This window comes from Dasypus novemcinctus, chromosome 31, assembly GCF_030445035.2.
Source record: "Dasypus novemcinctus isolate mDasNov1 chromosome 31, mDasNov1.1.hap2, whole genome shotgun sequence".
Lineage (NCBI taxonomy): Eukaryota > Metazoa > Chordata > Mammalia > Cingulata > Dasypodidae > Dasypus > Dasypus novemcinctus.
The window spans coordinates 24,536,073-24,556,284 of record NC_080703.1 but is presented as its reverse complement, the minus strand read 5'-3'; the positions used below and the strand labels follow the sequence as shown (position 1 = coordinate 24,556,284).

The following is a 20,212-nucleotide window of genomic DNA, read 5'->3' as shown; positions in this document are numbered from 1 at the left end:
GGGCTCCCAGGGAGGCAGCCAAACGGCAACCCGAAGCCCTGAGCCTGGGGACAAAAGCCAGTGTCCTCCGGTCAAAGGAGAGGAATGATGGAGGAACCCAGGTCTTTGCTGACACTGTCGTGTGAGCTGCTGGATTATACAATCCTGAAACCACCCTGCCACCAGACTGCCGGTCGTGGGCTGGAATTAATGTCCCCCTTCCTTAAAGCCACCCTTAACAAGGCTTTCTGTTTCTTACAGCAAAACATCCTAATGACACTTGTATTTATTTATTTATTTCCCCTCCCCCCGTGCTGTGGTTTTTGCTGTCTGTGTACATTCGCTGTGTGATCTTCTGTATCTGTGTCTCTTTTTTGTCTTCTCTTCTTGTTTTATCTCCTCTAGGATTCACCGGGATTCGATCCTGCGGACCTCTGATGTGGAGAGAGGTTCCCTGTCAGCTGTTCCACCTCAGTTCCTGGTCTCTGCTGCGCTGCACCTTTGACTCTCCCCTTCATCTCTTTTTAAAATTTATTTATTTATTTATCTTTTATTTCTCTCCCCTTCCTCCCCTCCCCCGCCCCAGTTGTCTGCTCTCTATATCCATTCACTGTATGTTCTTCTGCGCTCGCTTGCATTCTTTGTCAGTGGCACCGGGAATCTGTGTCTCTTTTCGTTGCATCATCTTGCTGCGTCAGCTCCACGCGTGTGTGGCACCACTCCTGGGCAGGCTGCATTTTTTCGTGCTGGACAGCTCTCCTTATGGGGCACGCTCCTTGCGTGTGGGGCTCCCACGCTTGCGTGGCACGGCACTCCTTGCGCGCATCAGCACTGTGCGTGGGCCAGCTCACCACACGGGCCTGGGTTTGAACCCTGGAACTCTCACGTGGTAGGCGGACGCCCTATCCATTGAGCCAAATCCGCTTCCCTTCTTCTCTCTTTTATTGCGTCATTATCTTGCTGCATGACTCACTCGTGCGGGCACTCGGCTTGCCACACGAGCACTGGTTCACCACGCAGACACGCTTTTTCTTTTTCTTTTTTCTTTTTAATCAGGAGGCCCCAGGGATCAAACCCAGGTCCTCCCACATGGTAGGAGGGAACCCTATCATTTGAGCCACATCTGCTTCCCTGACATTTGTTTTTAAATCCCAGAGAAGACAACATCCATTCATTAAGAGCCTAATTATTTTTACCTGCTGATGGTGCCTTGTTGTGGACACACAGAGATGAGTTGGAGGCGTTAGTGGGGTTCTCATGATGAGTACAATAACATGTTTATTTTTTATCTATTTGAGAATCATGATTTTACACACACACACCATGTTTTTTTAAAATTATCATTTAACACTAGGTTTCATCCCAAGGAGGGAGTCCAAACAAGAGAGGAGGAGCTCATACAAGTGAAAGACCATTAAATTTGAACTTTGTGAATTTTACAGTAAATCCACTTCTATTGGAAGCAAAAAGTCAGGCATTGTGAATAACATGAGAAGAAAAGAGAAGCATGGTTCAGCTCACTTAATCGGGGTTGTTTGAAGAAGCACACTGTGGGTAGGAGAAAATCCCGAAACAACCAAGGCTCTGGAAAAGAAAAGAATACATATTTTGGAGAATTAAATAATAGAAAACCGAGTAAAATGCCTCAGTGAGTTCAAGGACGGTAAGGTGGCAATTTGATTTGAAAAGGAAGAGACCAAGGCCCTCCTTGACAAGAGAAATATTAGGGCAAGAGGAAGGAAATTGCCATGGCTTGAAGAGTGAATGGGGGAAGCGGATGTGGCTCAAGCAGTTGGGCACCTGCTACCACATGGCAGGTCCTAGGTTTGGTTCCCGATACCTCCTAAAGAAGACAAGCAAGACAGTGAGTAGATGTGATGGGCTGGTGCAGTGAGCCGATGCAACAAGATGACACAAAGAGATGATGCAACAAGTTGATGCAACTAGGAAACACGATGAGAGACACAACAAGCAGGGAGCAGAGGTGTCTCAAGCGATTGGGCACCTCTCTCCCACATGGAGGTCCTGGGTTTGGTTCCCGGTGCCTCCTAAAAAGCAGACAAGCACACAACAAACAGACACAGAGAGCAGACAGCGGGTGCAAACAACATCTTGCTCCAACACATGGCAATAGCCTTTGGTGGGGGAAGTAACTGATGCTTTATGGCCTGGTAACTGTAAGCTTCTACCTCCAATAAATACCCTTTATAAAAGCCAACAGAGTGTTGGTATTTTGCATCAGCACCCCTTTGACTAATACGGAATTCACTTCAATCTTCCCACCTCTTCACCACTGTGCCTAGGGGTAGGGAAATCACAGGACTCTCCGCCAGGTCCACGTGCCCCATTGTAGAATCATCCGCAAATGAGAAAGCAGGGTCATCCCACAGGCTTAACTCCCTTCCCTGAGGTCGCACAACAAGGGGTGGGTGGGGATGGGGAGGCTGCTTGGGAACAAAGCAGGGCCTCTGATTCCCCAACCCTTGCAAGTCGTTAGTGTGCAATCTCTCTCCATTTCCCGGCTGTAGGTCCAGCTCCTGGTCTGATGGGGAGGAGCAAAAGCGGGGCAGTCTGTTGCCAGGTGACCTGGGCCAACAGCAGGAGATGAGATTCTCCCAGGGAGGCTTGGAGCAGAAGAAGACTGTTCAGGGAAGAACTGGAGTCAGCTGGGGAGGAAAGTGGGAAGGGCGTTTATGGCAGAGGGAACAGCATGTGCAAGCTTCGGAGAGGTCCTAACGCTCAGCCTCCTGTTAGTTTCGACGCTGCGCCTTGACAGGGCTCAGGGGTGAGGCCTCTGGAGGTCCCCGAGCTCTGACATCGAGGCTCACGCTCCAGAGGAGCCCCCAAGACGAGCCTCCCCTTCTTGGCCCCGACTGACAAGACCTGTGTCCCACGACGGGCCCCTCCTACCTGGGCCAGCTTTCGCCCTGATTGACAGCGAGGCCATCAGGGTCACACGCCCTAGAGACAAGGGAGCAGGTCTCTCAGTTATTTGGTTCTGATTGGATGCGAGGGCTCTCCAGGCAACCAATCAGAGGCGTCCTCCTGTCACGCCTTTGGCTCTGGTTGGCTGCGAGGCTCACGCCCTCAGCCACGCCCCCCCCCCCCCCCCCCCCCCGTGGCTCCCTCCTGGGGAAGGCGCGAAGCGGCCGTTAACCGCCGGCCTCCATGTTGTCGTTCCTCGGCTCGGTGGGGTGCCGCCCCGTGACAGGTATCGTGGGCGGGAGGTGGGGGGAAGGCTGGCCCCCAGGATGCGGGGACGGGGCAGGCCTCACCCGGAAGAGAAAATCTGCCTTAGGGGATCGAAACCCCACGTCATCCGGGCCATTTCCTCCCCTCAGGGGCTCGCGGTTGCACCCTCGCGTGAGGATGGGCTGAGGACGGGGTCCCCGGGGCCTTGGAGGGCCTTGGCCCGACGGCGTGAGATGGTGACACAACCGTCCGTTGCTTCGCAGCGATTGGCTTTGCTCTGTGAAGAACACTCGGGGCTCCTCTTTTAACCCCCCATTCTGGTGCTTTACAAGCGGTTAGAGGGGAGCAGAGGGGTTGAGGGCCCGCTTCCCGCATGGAGGCCCAGGGCGGTGCCTGGTGCCTCCTGGAAACAGAAACAAAGCGCAAGCAAAACAAAGGGAAAAACCAACTCAGGGTTGCTGCTGTGGCTCGGTGGGTGAGCGCCGGCTTTCCACAGAAGAGGTCCCAGGAACTCAGGGAAAAAAAACAACCGAGGTCCGATACCCATTTGTGGTGGACTCTAATAGTTTTCCCATCATAAGAAACTCCTCAGAGTTTGAAAAAAAATGACTTGTCTGTCAGCTTATAGGTAGTGCCTTGGGTGCAGAGAGGAAATTAGCTGGTGGCGCTTTTCTTCACCCGATAGGAAGAATTGTTAGGCTTGGGCCCCAAGAGAGGGTCTTGTGGAGTGGCTGGCTAAGCCAGCAGGTGGAATGCTGGAGGGAAAGGAAGACTGGCCTTTGGGGCAGAGGAGAACCATCCGGCGGTCAAGAGAAGCAAGGACGTAGAAGTCGACCGCCCCTCAGGGTATTTCTAAGGGGCTCCCTCCAAGATCAAGCCTTGGAAACCTGCATCGCTGGCCTCGGACACAGAGCCAAGCCCACTGCTTCCACCACCCTCCGTAACCACTCCATGGGCACTGTCGGGTCCCTGTCTCGTTGCTCTATTTTTTAACATTTTGGTTTTGTTAATGATGGTAAGAGTCACAGGAACTTGCAGAAATAGTGCAGAGTTCCCATGAGCCTTTCACCCCAATTTCCCTCAAGAGTAACATGGTACACACCTATGATGCACTATCAAAATTAGGAAGTTGACGTTGGTCCCACAGGCCTCACTCGGGTTTTGGTTTTATATGCCCTCGTTTGTATGTGTGTGTGTAGTTCTATGCAATTTTATTATGTGTAGATTTGTGTCCCCTCCACCACAATCAAGATACGTAATTGTTTCATCACCATAAAGATAGTCAAGCCTATCAACCTCCCCTCCCACCCCTTCGACCCCCTTGTACCTATCAACTGGCCATCACTAATCTGATATCCAATTCCATCATTTTGTCATTTCAAGAATGATATATTTGGAATCATACGGTATGTAGCCTTTTGAGATTGGCCTTTTCCAATCAATACTTTTTAAAGAAGAGGTCAGGGTTCATTATGGACCCAAGGTACGTCTTGAGCTGATGTGGGCTGACTCTTCTTAGTAAGAGCAGTTGGGAGGAGACGATGGTAGCGAGCTCAGTTGCTACGTATTAATATGGGCAGTACGACGTGCCAGCTTTGTGCTGTTGGCAAGGCCCCTAATACAGTGGGATCTCGGGTTTCCCCTCCAACAGGTTGGTGGAAAGCTATAATCTACCTCATAGGGTAATTGTAAGGACTGAAACAGTAGACAAATGTTTAGCAGAGTATTTATTACAAAGTAAACATTCGATAATTTGTCTCTGACAGATGTGTTATTATTCATGGGAGAGAACAGGATTGTTTAGATTGTGGCTTCTCATGTTCGGAAGGGCTGCTGATGCCAACAATAACTTCAGCCTACGTCTCTTCTTAATTACCACTTGTCTTGGTTTCCTGGGGCTGCCATAAGGATGTACCACAAACTGTGTGGCTTAAAACAACAGGAATTTATGGTTCCACAGTTCTGGAGGCCAGAAGTCTGAAATCCAGGTGTCAGCAGGACTGTGCTCCCTCTGAAACCTTAGGGAGAATCTTTCCTTGCCTCTTCTAGCTTCTGGTATTGCTGGCAGGCTCTGGCTTTCCTTGTCTTGTGGATATCTCACTTCAGTCTCTGCCTCCTCCATCTTCACAGGGCTTTCTCCTTGGTGTCTGTGTTTTCATATTTCCCTCTTCTTATAAGGACACCAGCCATATTAGATTAGGGCCTACCTAATCCGGTTTGACCTCATTTTAACTAATTCCATCTGCAGGGACCCTCTTTCCAAATAAGGTTACATTCTGAGATATTATTTTAACTTTTTTCTCATTATTTCCTCCACTAATCTATGAACTGGTACCCTGAGGCAATTAATATTCATCTTTAAATCCCTGCTGTTCATTTCAGTGCCAGGAGATGTTACATACATGTTGTTCAGTTATTGAATGAATTCAATGATTGAGAAGTGGTCACAGCTTGAATAAGAAAGGATTTATTTTTCAAAGTATTTTGCACAGTTTACATTTAAAACATATATTGGCAAATTGTCTTATAACAACATTACTTGGTGACTACATGACGTTCCATTAGTTGTTAAAATTTAATTATATCCTTTTGTAATCACCTAGTAGAGTTTTATTTTGTTTTGGTAGTTTCACTGGATTTATCTGTACAATTTAAGCATTAACTCCCCATTCCCTGCCCTCACCCTAGCCCCTGGTAACCTATATTCTAGTTGCCGATTATGAGTTTGCTTATTCTAATTGTTTCATATTAGTGAAATCATACAATTTTGTCCTTTTGTGTCTGGCTTATGCATTCCGGCATGTCACTGCATGTCTCAGAACTTCATTACTTTTTTGGCTGAATAATATTAATATCCCATTGTATGTATGTACCATATTTTCTTTATCCATTCATCGATTGATGGACACTTGGATTGCTTCCATTTATTGGCAATAGTGAATAATACCACTATGAACTTAATTCTTCCTCACAGGGTCCAGCTGTCTGCAAGCTGCTTCTCTGCCCTCAGGATAAACTCCTAGAGGGGTAGCCTGAGACAAGTTCCCCTGCTTAGTCCCTCAGACTTCTACCTGATATATTGGAATTGAACTACAGTCACTGCAGTGGGCGCACAGGGCCAGGAACCCACACTGAGAGTGCAAGCTGAAATCCACCCCACTGTGGAGGGGGTGGCAAAGGGCCAGCAACGTGCCAGGAGCTTCTTCTACGTCTTTTTTTTTTTTTTTTAATATTATGACATGATTTAAAAAAAAAGATTTATTTATTTATTTCTCTCCCCTCCCCCCCCACCCTGGTTGTCTGTAGTCTGTGTGTATTTGCTGCGTCGTCTTCTTTGTCCATGGCACGGGAATCTGTGTTTCTTTTTGTTGTGTCATCTTGTTGTGTCAGTTCTCCGCGTGTCTTCTATGTCTTTTGAAGCTGTATTCTTTTGGAACAATGGCCACCTGCAGAGCTGGCCCCCCAGTCATCCCCTAGCTGATCAAAAATTATATTAGTTCAGAATTTCAAGAATATAATTTTTACTTCAAAACTGTTTTATAAATTCATATTAAAGTTCTCTAAAATGAACACATTTAAAATGTAAAATATATATTATTTTAAAAATAGTTTGCATGATTTTCATTTCAACTTTTTATTTTCAGTTGACTATTTGAAAATTGAGAACTTATTTAATGTATTGAAACATTTTTCCCAAGAAGTCAATTCAGCTAAAGAAAAAAAATTGTTGGGAAAAAAAAAAAGTCAGTCATCAGCCATCAGACTGCACATGCCCAGAGTTTTGAGGCCCGGGTCTGTGCCTAGAGGCGGACCTGCATTCCCACTGCTGCCCACCACGAGGCTGGGCATTGTTAATTCATCTGGAAATGCTTTGTAGAATTCACCTGTAAAGCCATCTGGTCCTAGACTTTTTTGTGTTGGGAGATTTTAATGACAGATTCAATCTCTTTAAAGGTGATTAGTTTGTTAAGTTCTTGTATTTCTTGTACTGTCAATGTAGGTTGTTTGTGCATTTCCTGCAATTTGTTCATTTCGTCTTGGTTGTCTAGTTTGTTGGCATACAGTTTCTCATAATACCCTCTTAAAAAAAAAGATCTATTTATTTATTTATTTACTCCCCCCCTTCCCCTCCTCCTGCTCTGCTGTTTTTGCTGTCTGTGTTGTCTTCCCTTTTCATTTTCTCTCCCCTAGGATTCACTGGAGTTTGATCCTGGGTACCTCTGATGGGGAGAGAGGTTCCCTGTCAATTGCGCCACCTCAGTTCCTGGTTTCTGCTGTGCTTCACCTTGACTGTCTCCTTGTCTCTCTTTTGATGTGTCATCATCTTGCTGTGTGGCTCACTTATGTGGGTACTGGCTCACTACGTGGGCACTTGCGCAGTCACTGGCTCACGATGCGGGCACTTGAGTGAGCACTGGCTTGCCACATGTTCACACTTTCTCTTCTTCTTTTGCACCAAGAGGCCCCAGGGTTCAAACCCAGGTCCTCCCGTATGAGTGGAAGCTCTATTATATGAGCCACATCTGTTTCCCTCATGATATCCTCTTATGATCCTTTTTATTTCTGTGGGGTAAGTTGTAACTTTGTTCCTTTCATTTCTGATTGTATTTATTTGCATCTTCTCTCTCTTCCCTCTGTTAGTCTAGCTAGGGATTTGCCAATTTATTGATCTTCTCAAAGAAGCAGCTTTTGGTTTCATTGATTTTTCTCTATTGTCTTTTTTTCTCAATTTAATTTATTTTTGCTCTTGTATTTATTATTTCCTTCTGCTTGCTTTAGGATTGGTGTGCTTTTCTTTTTCTAGTTTCTCTAGTTCTGTTAAATCTTTGAGTTTAGCTCTTCTTTTTTCAAATATAAGTGTTCAGGGCTACAAATTTCTCTCTCAAGACTGCCTTTGCTGTATCTCATAAGTTTTGATATGTTGTGTTCTTGTTTTCATTTGTCTCGATATATTTACTGATTTCACTGCAATTTCTTCTTTGACCCACTGATTGTTTAGGTGTGTGTTGTTTAGCCTCCTCACATTTTCAAATTTACCTTTTTCCTGTGTTTTATTTCCATTTTCATTTCAATATGATCCGAGAAGGTGCTTTGTATAATTTCAATCTTTTTATATTTATTGAGAGCTTCCTGTGCCCTAACATGTGGTCTATCCTGGAGAAAGATCCATGGGCACCTGAGAAGAATGTGTAACCCACTGAGTTTGGATGCAGTGTTCTGTATATGTCTGTTAGCTCTAACTTGTTTATCATGTTGTTCAAGTTCTCTGTTTCCTTGTTGATCTTCTGTCTAATTGTTCTATCTAATGATGTGAATGGTGTGTTGAAGTCCCCAAAAATTGTTGTAGAAATGTCTATTTCTCCCTTCAGTTTTGCTGGAGTTTACCTCATGTATTTTGGGGCACCCTGGTTAGATGCATAGATATTTATGCCTGTTATATCTTCCTGGTGAATTGTCCCTTTTATTAATATGTAATGACCTTCTGTATGTCTTAGAACTTTTTTCCATTCAAAGTCTGATATTAGTATAGCTCTCCCTGTTCTTTTTGGTTACTATTTGCATGGAGTATCTTTTTCCAATCTTTTCGTTTCAGCTGGTTTGTATCCCTGGATCTAAGTGAGTCTATTGTAAGGAGCATATGGATAGCTCATGTTTTTTATCCATTTTGTCAGCCCATATCTTTTGATTGGAGAGTTTAATCCATTCACATTTAATGATAACTGTAAATGCATTATTTACTTCCACCATTTTATTCTTTGGTTTTCATATGTCATATCATATTTTTGTCTTTTTACTCTTTTGGTTATCTTTTCTGCTATTCTTTCTTCTATACTCTACTCCATGCCTCTCTCTCCTGTCTTTTTTTTTCAGGCTGTAAAGCTCCCTTTTATATTTCCTGCAAAGGTGGATTCTTTTTTATGAACTCTATTAGTTTCTATTTGTTTGTGAATATTTTATACTCAAAATATGTCATGTTTGAAGGATAATTTTTCTGGATAAAAAATTATTGGCTGGCAGTGCTTCTCTTTCAGTATCCTAATTGTATCATACCACTCTTCTTGCTTCCATGGTTTCTGATGAGAAATCCACACTTAGTCTTACTGGGTGTCCCTTGTACCTGATGGTTTGCTTCTCCTTTGCTACTCTGGGAATTTTCTTTTTATTTGACAATTGATATTCTGAGTAGTATGTGTGTTTAATTAGGTCCATTCAGATTTATTCTAATAGGGTACGGTGTGCTTCTTGGACATGTAAGTTCTTTTTTTTGTGTGAGAGTTGGGAAATTTTCTGCTGTTATTTCCTCAAATACTCTTTTGCCCTTTTCCCCTTCTATTCTCCTTCTGGTACTCCTATGACACATATGTTGTTGCATATCATGTTGTCATTCAACTCTCTGAGCCCCTGCTCAATTTTTTTCATTCTTTTCTCTCTTCAATTTCAGCTGTTCTGTCTTCAGTATCACTTATTCTTTCTTCTATCATCTCAAGTCTGCTGTTGTATGCCTCTAATGTGGCTTTTTACCTCACCTAGTATGTCTTTCATTCCCATGACTGCTATTACTTTTCCATTCAGGTTTTCAAATTCTTCTTTCTGCTGCTCAATGTCTTTTTTTTTAAAGATTTATTTTATTTCTCTCCCTTCCTCCCCCACCCCCTCTTGTTTGCTCTCTGTGTCCATTCGCTGTGTGTTCTTCTGTATCTACTTGTATTCTTTTTTTTTTTAAAGATTTTATTTATTTATTTAATTTCCCCCCCTCCCCTGGTTGTCTGTTCTTGGTGTCTATTTGCTGCGTCTTGTTTCTTTGTCCGCTTCTGTTGTCATCAGTGGCACGGGAAGTGTGGGCGGCGCCATTCCTGGGCAGGCTGCTCTTTCTTTTCACGCAGGGCGGCTTTCCTCATGGGCGCACTCCTTGCACGTGGGGCTCCCCCACGCGGGGGACACCTCTGCGTGGCATGGCACTCCTTGCGCGCATCAGCGCTGCGCATGGCCAGCTCCACACGGGTCAAGGAGGCCTGGGGTTTGAACCGCGGACCTCCCATCTGGTAGACGGACGCCCTAACCACTGGGCCAAAGTCCGTTTCCCTCTACTTGTATTCTTGACAGCACCAGAAATCTGTGTCTCTTTTTATTGCATCATCTTGCTGCATCAGCTCTCCGTATGTGCGGCACTATTCCTGGGCGGGCTGCACTTTTTTTGCACAGGGCGTCTCTCTTTGCAGGGTGCACTCCTTGCACATGGGGCTCCCCTATGCGGGGGACACCCCTGTGTGGCATGGCACTCCTTGTGCGCTGCAGCACTGCGTGTGGGCCAGCTCACCATATGGGCCAGGAGACCCTGGGTTCAAACCCTGGACCTCCTATATGGTAGGTGGATGCTCTATCAGTTGAACCACATCCACTTCCCCTCAGTGTCTTCTTTTTTTAAAAAGATTTATTTATTTTATTTTATTTTATTCCCCCCCCACCATTGTCTGTTCTCTGTGTCTATTTGCTGCATGTTCTTCTTTGTCCGCTGCTGCTGTTGTCAGCGGCACTAGGAATCTGTGTTTCTTTTTTTTGTTGTTGCGTCATCTTGTTGTGTCAGCTCTCTGTGTGTGTGGCGCCATTCCTGGGCAGGCTGCACTTTCTTTTGCGCTAGGCGGCTCTCCTTATGGGGTGCACTCCCTGCACATGGGTCTCCCCGACGTGGGGGACACCCCTGCGTGGCACAGCACTTTGCGAGCATCAGCACTACGCATGGGCCAGCTCCACATGGGTCAAGGAGGCCCGGGGTTTGAACCGTGGACCTCCCATGTGGTAGACGGACGCCCTAACCACTGGGCCAAGTCCGCTTCCCCTCAGTGTCTTCTTGATGTCCTTTCTCTCTTTAGCCCTATTGTCTTTCAACTCAGTAATTTGATTTTGGAAATTTGTGTGCATCTTGTTAATTAGTTCTCACAAATCCAGCTTCTCTTCTGTGGCTTTGATATATTCCTTTCTTGGGCTGTGTCTTCCATTTTATTAGTATGGCTCATAATTTTTTGCTGATGTATAAGCATCTGATTAGGATGTAGTTTACTCAGATGCTCAATTTCTTTCTCTTCTGTAGGGATTTAGTGGTGGGAGGCTGTGTGTTACAGCTGCACTTTGATTTTTGGTTTGACCTGGATTGTTAGGGTTGTCCCTGCTACTTACTCGAAACTGGACTCTGGACCCAGTAATTGGTTGCAGACCTACTTCCTAGCGCCTTGGGGAGGGAGACTATACAGGTGGGGAAAAGCCTCTCTTGTTTTTAATTTTCTCACATGCACATCCTTGGTCTGCCAGCAGATGGTGTGCTTTGGCAACCTTCTCAGTTCAGTGCCAGGTCCTAGTGTGTTTATTGAGGTACAGACTGGATCAATGTGATAGATGTTCTTGCCTGCGGGCTAAGAGCCTTGTAATTGAAACTTTCTCTGAGACAGTTCTCCCTCTTTCACTGGCAGCCCCCTCCCTTTTTCCAGGTAGGAAATATTTCCACTCCGCTCTGCCTCCTCAACAGTTAGTCCTGGTTAGTAGAGAGGAAAGTCGGGAGGGTGGTATCTCTTTAGCCCCTGGCTGGCTCCAGGCAAACAATGGTGCAGCCCCACCTGGCCTGGAAGGGCTGGTGGGATACAGCAGACCAAATTTGTGGGTTAAAAGCTGAGTCAGCCTTAGGCTGTGTCCTTCTTTCTCCCCTTTCCTGGGGAGGAGCATTCTCAAAAATCAGTTCTGGCTAAAAGAGAGAGAAATTGAGAGGTTTGGATTTCTCCAATCCCCAGCCAGCTCTCAGGGCAAACAATGGTGCAGTCCCCCCTCCCTGGAAGGGCTAGTCGGACACAGCACACCAAATTCGTGAGCCAGAAGCTGAGTCAGCATTCAGGCGTGTCTCTCTCTCTCCCCTTTCCTGGGGTGGATCCCTGGAATCCCCTTTGTAGCGGCTGTACCAGAGACCTGAGTATCGTTAGTGTGAGGCCTTTTGTGTGGGGGAGGGTGCCGGCAGTGTCTCCACTGGTTTCAGCTCACACGTCTGCTGTCATGGTTCCCCTTCTTTGTCCCTCTCTCCTCTGGGCAGTGTCCAACCTTCTCCTGGTGTCCTAAACCCTAGATCTTTTCCAGGCTGTTTCAGCCTGTCCTCTAGCTACTTTTCTGGAGGAGAAGAGAGTCCCATGTCTTTCTAGTCACCATCTTCCTGGAAGTTCTCCATTAAGATATTATATTTGAATGTTTAGACTTGTAATTCTATTCTGTCAGCTTTTTCTCTAATTTTTGAAAACTGTCAAGTTTACTTCCCTGTTTTTAGTGTGTGTGTGTCACTTTGTCCTTTTAGAGTTTACCTTTAAACTTAAAACATACAAAATCAACTTAAATCCATCAAATGACCTTGAACACTTTAACTCTGATTACCCTCTCTAATGTTTTACATTTTATTGACAAGTGTTTTAATTCTACCTCATTTTTAATTACCCTCCAACTTAGACAAAATTATTTTTGTTTTAGTCAGGTAATTCTTATTAAAATAGCTCATATTTTAATTGATATTTTACTGAGTTATTGCATCTCATACCTTCTTTTGGAGTATCCTTCCTCATACTCATCATGAAAACTTGTTGTCTTACAAAATACAATTCAAAGCTTTTTCTCTGTAAAGTAAGAAAAATGTATTTCTGGAGGTCTTAAGACAATATGCAGATGCTAAAGTCTTATGCATATTTAAGAAAAGTAGTTGTGAGTTTTCTTTTTGTTAAGCTTTTCTAAAATGTACTAGTAGAGATATTATAAAAATTAAAAAGGACCAAACTGTCGTATCAAAGACAATAAGAGAGAAAGTATTTTAGTTTGCTAGGCTGCTGAAAGCAGATACCATAAAATAGGTTTTAACAATAGGAATTTATTAGCTTACAGTTTTGAGATTGAGAAAAATGTTCAAATCAAAGCACCATCAAAGTGATGCTTTCCTTTTGAAGACGGGCTGCCAGCGATCCTTGGGCTCTCTGCCAAGTGGCAAGGCACATGATAGTGCCTGTTGGTCTCTCCCATCTCTTCCTGGTTTCATTGCTTTCAGTTCTTCCTTCCTTTGTTTTCTTGCTCTTTGTCCAAATTACATTTTCTTATAAAGGACTCCAGTAAAGAGGATTAAGACCCATCCTAGGCCATGCCTTAACTGAAGTAACCTCATTAAAGCATCCTACTTACAATAGGTTTACACATACAGGAATGGGTTAGCTTTAAGAACACGATTTTCTGGGGTACATGCAGGCCCAGCCATTACAGAGAGCTTTTTAAAAGTCTAAGCCAGATTATTTTTCTAACAAGTCTGCCTATATTAATTCCAATTGTTAGGAACTTTAGAACATTTTAGTTTTAAAAAAGGTAAATCTTGCTTCATTAGGTAAAATGACCAAATCAAGATGATTAAGAAATTTTATTATTCTTTAGAAATTCTACTGTTTTAAAAATATTAATTTTATGTACTATCATTAGAGTTTTAAATTTTTGCCAGTTTTTGTTGTTGTTCATGAGATAATTCAAATTTTCCTAACTTGTGGGCAGCATTAATTTGAAGAGCGTGCTCTGTACCTGCTGTCACTTGCCGGCAGATTTCATTACCCTAATTCTGCTGTTTTCAAATGTGTGTGGAGCCCTGGGGGAACCAGAAATGCTTTTAGCGTGTTTGCAAGGCTCAACTATTTTCATAATATTAAGATGCTATTTGCATTTTTTTTTACTATTTTGATACTTGCACTAATATTACAAAACCATTGGTGAATAAAAGCTGTGGATCATCACATGTCATATAGCCTCTGGGAAATTTCATACACTCTTGTTAGAGAAAGAGAGAAGAGTTAAATAATGCCTTGGTATTATTAAGAAAATATTTTTGACCTTGTGGATCCCTTGAAAGAATCTTGGAGACCATTAGGGTTTGTTGGCCCATACTTTGAGAACCACTCCCTTTTCCTAATAGACCTTTTATGGATGATTTACTTGAAATGCACTTTAAATATCTGCCCAGTACCACTTATGTATTAATGAATCTTTGACCTAACCTAATATTAATATTTAATATATTTTCTCATATATCTCACTGAAATGACTTTAGAGTTTTTTTAAAGTTTTATTTTATTTATTTCTCCTCACCCACTCATTGTTTGCACTTGCTGTGTCTGTTCATTGTGTGCTTTTCTGTTCTTTTTAGGAGGTACCAGGTACCAAACCTGAGACCTCCGATGTGGGAGATAGGCGCCTAATATCTTGAGCCACCTATGCTCCTTGCCTTGTTGCGTGTGTTGTGTCACCTTGCTGTGCCAGCCCATTGCATCAGCTTACTGTCTTGCTCATCTTTTTTAGGAGTCACAAGGAACTGAACCTGGGACCTCCCATGTGGTAGGCAGGAGCTCAATTGCTTGAGCCACATCTGCTTCCCAACTTTAGAGTTACTTTAACTTGTTACATTATGTCTGTCTAACTCTTTAATTTTAAACCCAGTGATGAAAATCTACACATACATATAATCAGGGGATGGCTCTTTAAGTAACCGCCAAAATGGAAGCATTAAATGCCATTTTAGCCACTTCACACCTACTAGAATGGTGTGAGTTGGTGAGGATGTGGGTAAATTGGAATTCCTTTGAATTTTGGTGGGAATGTAAAATGGTGCCACTGCTGTAGAAAGCAGTATAGCAGTTCCTCAAAAAGTTAAACATAGGATTTGACCTGGCAATTCTGCTTATAGCTATATACCTTAACAAATTGAAAATAGAGACTGAAACACATACTTGTACTCCAGTGTTGATGGCAGCATTAGTCACAGTAGCCAAAAGTTGGAAATAATCCAGGTGTCCATCAACAGATGTGTAGATAAACAAAATTTGGTATATCCATACAATAGAATATTATTTGTCCATAAAAAGGAATGAAATTCTAGTACATGCTACGGCATGGCTGAACCTTGAGAACATTATGCTAAGTGAAAGAAGCCAGACACAAAAGGACAAATATTCTATGATTCCACTTATAAGAAATATATAGAATAAGCAAATTCATAGAGAAAGAAAGTGGATTAGAGGTTACCAGGGGCTGGGGAAAGAGGGAATGGAGGATTATTTCTTAATGTGTAAATAATTTCTGTTTTAGGTGATAAAAGTTTTAGTAATAGAAGGTAGGGATGGGAACTGGATGTGGCTCAAGCAATTGAGCTCCCGCCTACCACATGTGAGGTCCTGGATTCGGTTTCTTAAAAGGAAGATGAGCACATAATGAACACACAGCAAATGCAAGCAATGAGGGGGTGGGGAGAAATAAATAAAAATAAATATTTTTTTTAAAAAAGGTAGGGATGTTAGCACAACTTGTTAAAGTAATCAGTGCCCCAATTATACATATAAAAATTGTTAAAATGGCAAATTTTATTTATAATATATAAATATATGAATACATTATTATATATGTATATAATTTAATATATATTACCACAATAAAAACAACAAACAAAAATTCCAGCTTGAGTGCAAGAGCAACAATATTAAAGATCTGCTATATGACCATTGGGGAGATATATTTGTCATATAACTGATTATGTGAATTTTTTTAGCTCTTAGCCTACAGTAAGATTTTTCCCCCAAATGTTTTCTAAGCTGTGATAATAAACTCTGGCTGTTTAGCTATAAGGTGTATGGGTTGATATTGTTGGTGATATTTTTTAGTATATTCATATATGAGAAATCTGAAGCTTAGCACTCAATTTCAGAAGAAATGTATTTTCATCTGTAATTTTCTCACATTTAAGAATGGTAATATTCTTTGGATCCTCCAAATTAATTTTGAACTTCTAAATTTAAATGTCAGCTATAATATAAGATGTTAGATAAAAAATAACCTGCTTACATTACTATGTAGCACACAACCCATGAGAGGCCCTAGTATGCAGATGAGGATGTGACAGTGAGTTTGGAGCGGCAGGCAGCTCTGGAGGCAGTAGAAGAGCCAAATGGAAACTCTTACAGAAGCTGAAAGATGCTAAAGCATTTAAAAACATGTTAGACAGGTGAGTTGAAATACTATAATTCTAATTTGGGTATTCCTTTATTTGTAAAACTTAGATTTTGCTTAGGAATAAGTATGTAAGTTATACTCAAAGTAGAGAATGTATTTCTTTGTTTCAGTCTTATAATTCTCTGTATAACACATCCCAACACATTTATAAAATCAGTTCCTTGTTGAAATGTTCTTAAATTTGGTAATGCAGTTTGATTGACACTTTTGGCTAAATCATCCCACTTCCCAATTATAAGCAAGAGGAATCTTTTACTAGCACTGAGTAATTAATCACAACCTCCCCCCTCCCCACTTTCTTTTCCCCTCAAGTACACCAAGAAATTCAAAGAAATACATCTTGGAACTGTTGGCAATGTGTGCATGCCTCTAAAAGTGAAATAAACCCAGTCCTTCCAGAGTTATAGGACTGTCGGGCTTTATAGTCAGGGCATACTGTTGTATCATAGATGCGTTTTATTACACGAACTTATTACATCAGCTCATTGTGTAGGTGTGAGTATTGCTTATGTAATATTTATATATTTTAAATAGTTTTACTGAAGTATATCATTTGTACATGAACATACATAAACCATACGTGTACAGTAAAAGTTGTGAAGTTACAAAACAAACGTGTCATCATCATGTAGCGCTCCCATGCTCAGGTTATCATTTTTGCACCCCAAAATGTGTATATACAAACACACATACACATTCTTGTTTGATAACATGTTTGCAGTATCATTTTTGTGTTGTATTACTATATAAAGATACTATAAATATTTATTTTCAGAGAAAGAGCAGAAGTCACTTTTTTCTGCATGGCATTTTTAAATACCATTAATAATATATGAAAAATAGGTATCACTTCTTATCTTGGAATATTCTTGAGAGAGGGGAGAAGGAATATCTATTTCTAAGAGATGGGAGAAGCAGTGTTTGACATCTAGGGAGACTGGGGAGGGAGTAACCATAAGGGGATATGGCTCAGGGTTTCACCCGCTGACACACTCATTTTTCTTTGCTGAAAGCTCTGGGTTCTCCAGTTTAGGACCCAGTTTTTGGCTCATTTTGGCTCCTTTATTTTCTGTCGCTTTTCTTCTTCTTCTCTTTCTAGTTTAGACCAAGAAAAGATGGCAGCAGCAGATCCTGGTACACCCCAACAGTCTGTCTGCCCGTCCCCACAGCCACCTCCTATCCCACCGGTCCAACCCAAGGATTCTCAGAGCTTCAGGAATAAGATTTCATAATGCCTTTCCTCCTGATGGTGACTCCCCATGCCACCTTCTTGAGGGCTGTACTATTTCTCTGTAATAAATCCCTGTAATACTCTCCTTCACACATAAAGAGGCAGTATTAACATTTACCATACATGTCCTGATGTATTTCCAAAAATACTTACATTGTAAAATAAAAATATACGCTTGGAATGGTATAAACCTGCGTTTGTATATTTTGTGTTTCCACTTGTGTTAAACAGGAAAGGGAGAGACCTTTGGGTTCAGTAGGAAGTAGTAACCGCAGCCAGGACACAGGATTGTGTGGGTTATGTGTGTATTGAGTGGGTGGGGGAGTGCAGTGAGTATACTTTGAAGAGCTGAAACCCATTAATAGTCTTTTTAGTTTTGTTTTTATGCTAAGTTCCCCAGGAAGCCAAAAATTGCTGATTTCACACATGGGGCTTCAGTCTGGGGAGTAGGGCAATATTTGGGGGTTTCCTAATAATAATAATAAAAAATCTGTCTTTCAGACAAAGTCACAGAAGTTCATTTCTTGATACTTTATTCTGTTCCATTTTCTGTTTCTACCCTTGCCCAAATGCCACAATATTTTCATTGGTGTTACTTTATAATATCTGATAGGACAAATACCCCTACATTATTCTTTTTTCTCTTTAAAATTTGTATTTTGGAATACAAATTTCTAACTTACAGGACGGTTGCAAACAAACAAAAAACATAGAGAACTCTAACATACCCCTACTCCCCCAGATACAATAGATCCACCAATTTTAATTCTTTGGTACATTTGCTGAATCATTCTATTTATCCTTCTATCAATATATCTCTAATTTCTGAACATTTGAGAATTGGTTGTATATGTCATGTTTCTTAAACACTTAATACATCCATGTACATTTCCTAAGAACAAGAATATTCACTTATGTAACCAAGTTAAGTGCAGTTACCAAGTTCAAGAAATTTAACATTGATATAAAGTTTATAGCCCATATTCCCTTTTTCTCCCATGTCCTAATGATGTCCTTTTGAGCCTTTTCTCCATTATTATATCCTATCCAGGATCATGAACTGTATTTAATTATCATTCTCTCTCTCTCTCTCTCTTTTTTAGGAGATACTGGGGATTAAACCCTGGACCTCGTATATGGGAAGCAAATGCTCAGCCACTGAGTTATATATGCTCCCCATCATTGTCTCTTTAATCTTTTTATTTTTTTAAACTGTGGGAACATTGTGGTGGATTAAGTTGTTTGCCCCAGTTTGGACATGTCCTTGTCTTGGTCCCCATTATGGTAGGTGTAGATCCATTGTAAATAAGATCTCTTCAAGATGGTACTTCAATTAAGGTGTGGCCCAACTGAATCAGGTTGAGATTTAATCCAGATTACTGGAGTACTTTGTAAGCAAAGTGAAAGACAGAAGCCACAGGAGCAGTAAGAATCTGGGAATCAATGGAACCCAAAAAAAAAAAAGGGAAGATGTAGCCATGTGACCGGAAAGCCAAGAATTAGAATTAAGGATCACTAGCAGCCAGCCACAGAATGCCAGTGTTTGGAGGGAAAGCATCACCTGGATGACACCTCAGTTTTGGATTTCTCTTAGCCTTAAAACTATGAGCCAATAAGTTCTCACTATTTAAGCCTACTCGTTGTATTTGTTTTAGCAGCTAGGAACTTGGCCCAGTGGTTAGGGCGTCCGTCTACCACATGGGAGGTCCGCGGTTCAAACCCCGGGCCTCTTTGACCCGTGTGGAGCTGGCCCATGTGCAGTGCTGATGCGTGCAAGGAGTGCCGTGACACCCAGGGGTGTCCCCCGCGTAGGGGAGCCCCACGTGCAAGGAGTGAGCCCTGTAAGGAGAGCCGCACAGCGTGAAAGAAAGTGCAGCCTGCCCAGGAATGGTGCCGCACACTCGGAGAGCTGATGCAAGATGATACAACAAAAACAGACACAGATTCCCGCGCCACTGACAACAACAGAAGCGGACAAAGAAGACGCAGCAAATAGACACAGAGAACAAACTGGGGTGGGGTGGGGTGGGGTGGGGAGGGGAGGGGAGGGGAGGGGAGAGAAATAAATAAATCTTTAAAAATAAATAAATAAAACACATATACAACATAAACTTTCCCATCCCAGTTGCTCCCGTGCTGCATACTATTTAGTGGGATATCACATTCACAATGTTGTGCTACCCTCACCACCATCCATTACTAGAACTTTCCCAATCACCCCAATAGGTTCTTATACCCATTATGTATTTCTTACCCACTTCCCCTGCCCTGTGCCCCAGGTAACCTCTCTCTCTAGAGTTTGCATATTATCTGATATCTTTGTGGTTAACATGGGTCTTACATTTAACATCCTAAATCTATAACAATCTTGTTTGCTTTGATATGAACTCTTTTAGTTTCTTCATTGCTAAAGCAAATACCATGCAACGGGTTGGCTTAAACAATGGGAATTTATTGGCTCACAGTTTTGAGATTAGGAGAAGTCCAAATCAAGGCATCATCAAAGTGATACTTCCTTCCAGATTGGTGTTTTGGAGCTGACTGCAGTGATCCTTGGTGCTTGTCGGTTCTGTCAATGGCAGTGCACACGATGGCCTCTCTTGGCCTCTCCCTTCCCCTCTGGATTCCTTTGACTTTAGGCTTCTGGGTGCTCCCTCTGGCTTTTGTGTCTGACTTCCATTTTGCTTATGAAAGACTTCAGTATTCTTAATTAAAGCCTAATCTTATTCATTTGGGCCACACCTTAATTGAAGTAAC

General features: G+C 42.4%; 1 long non-coding RNA gene across 1 annotated transcript; it reads left to right on the top strand.

Annotated features, from left to right (window-relative positions):
• Window positions 1-3,126: 3,126 nt before the first annotated feature.
• Window positions 3,127-17,627, top strand: LOC131277041 (uncharacterized). Its single transcript, XR_009184234.1, has 3 exons — window positions 3,127-3,190; window positions 16,069-16,216; window positions 17,324-17,627. It is a non-coding gene; the product is annotated as an uncharacterized lncRNA (long non-coding RNA).
• Window positions 17,628-20,212: the final 2,585 nt, after the last annotated feature.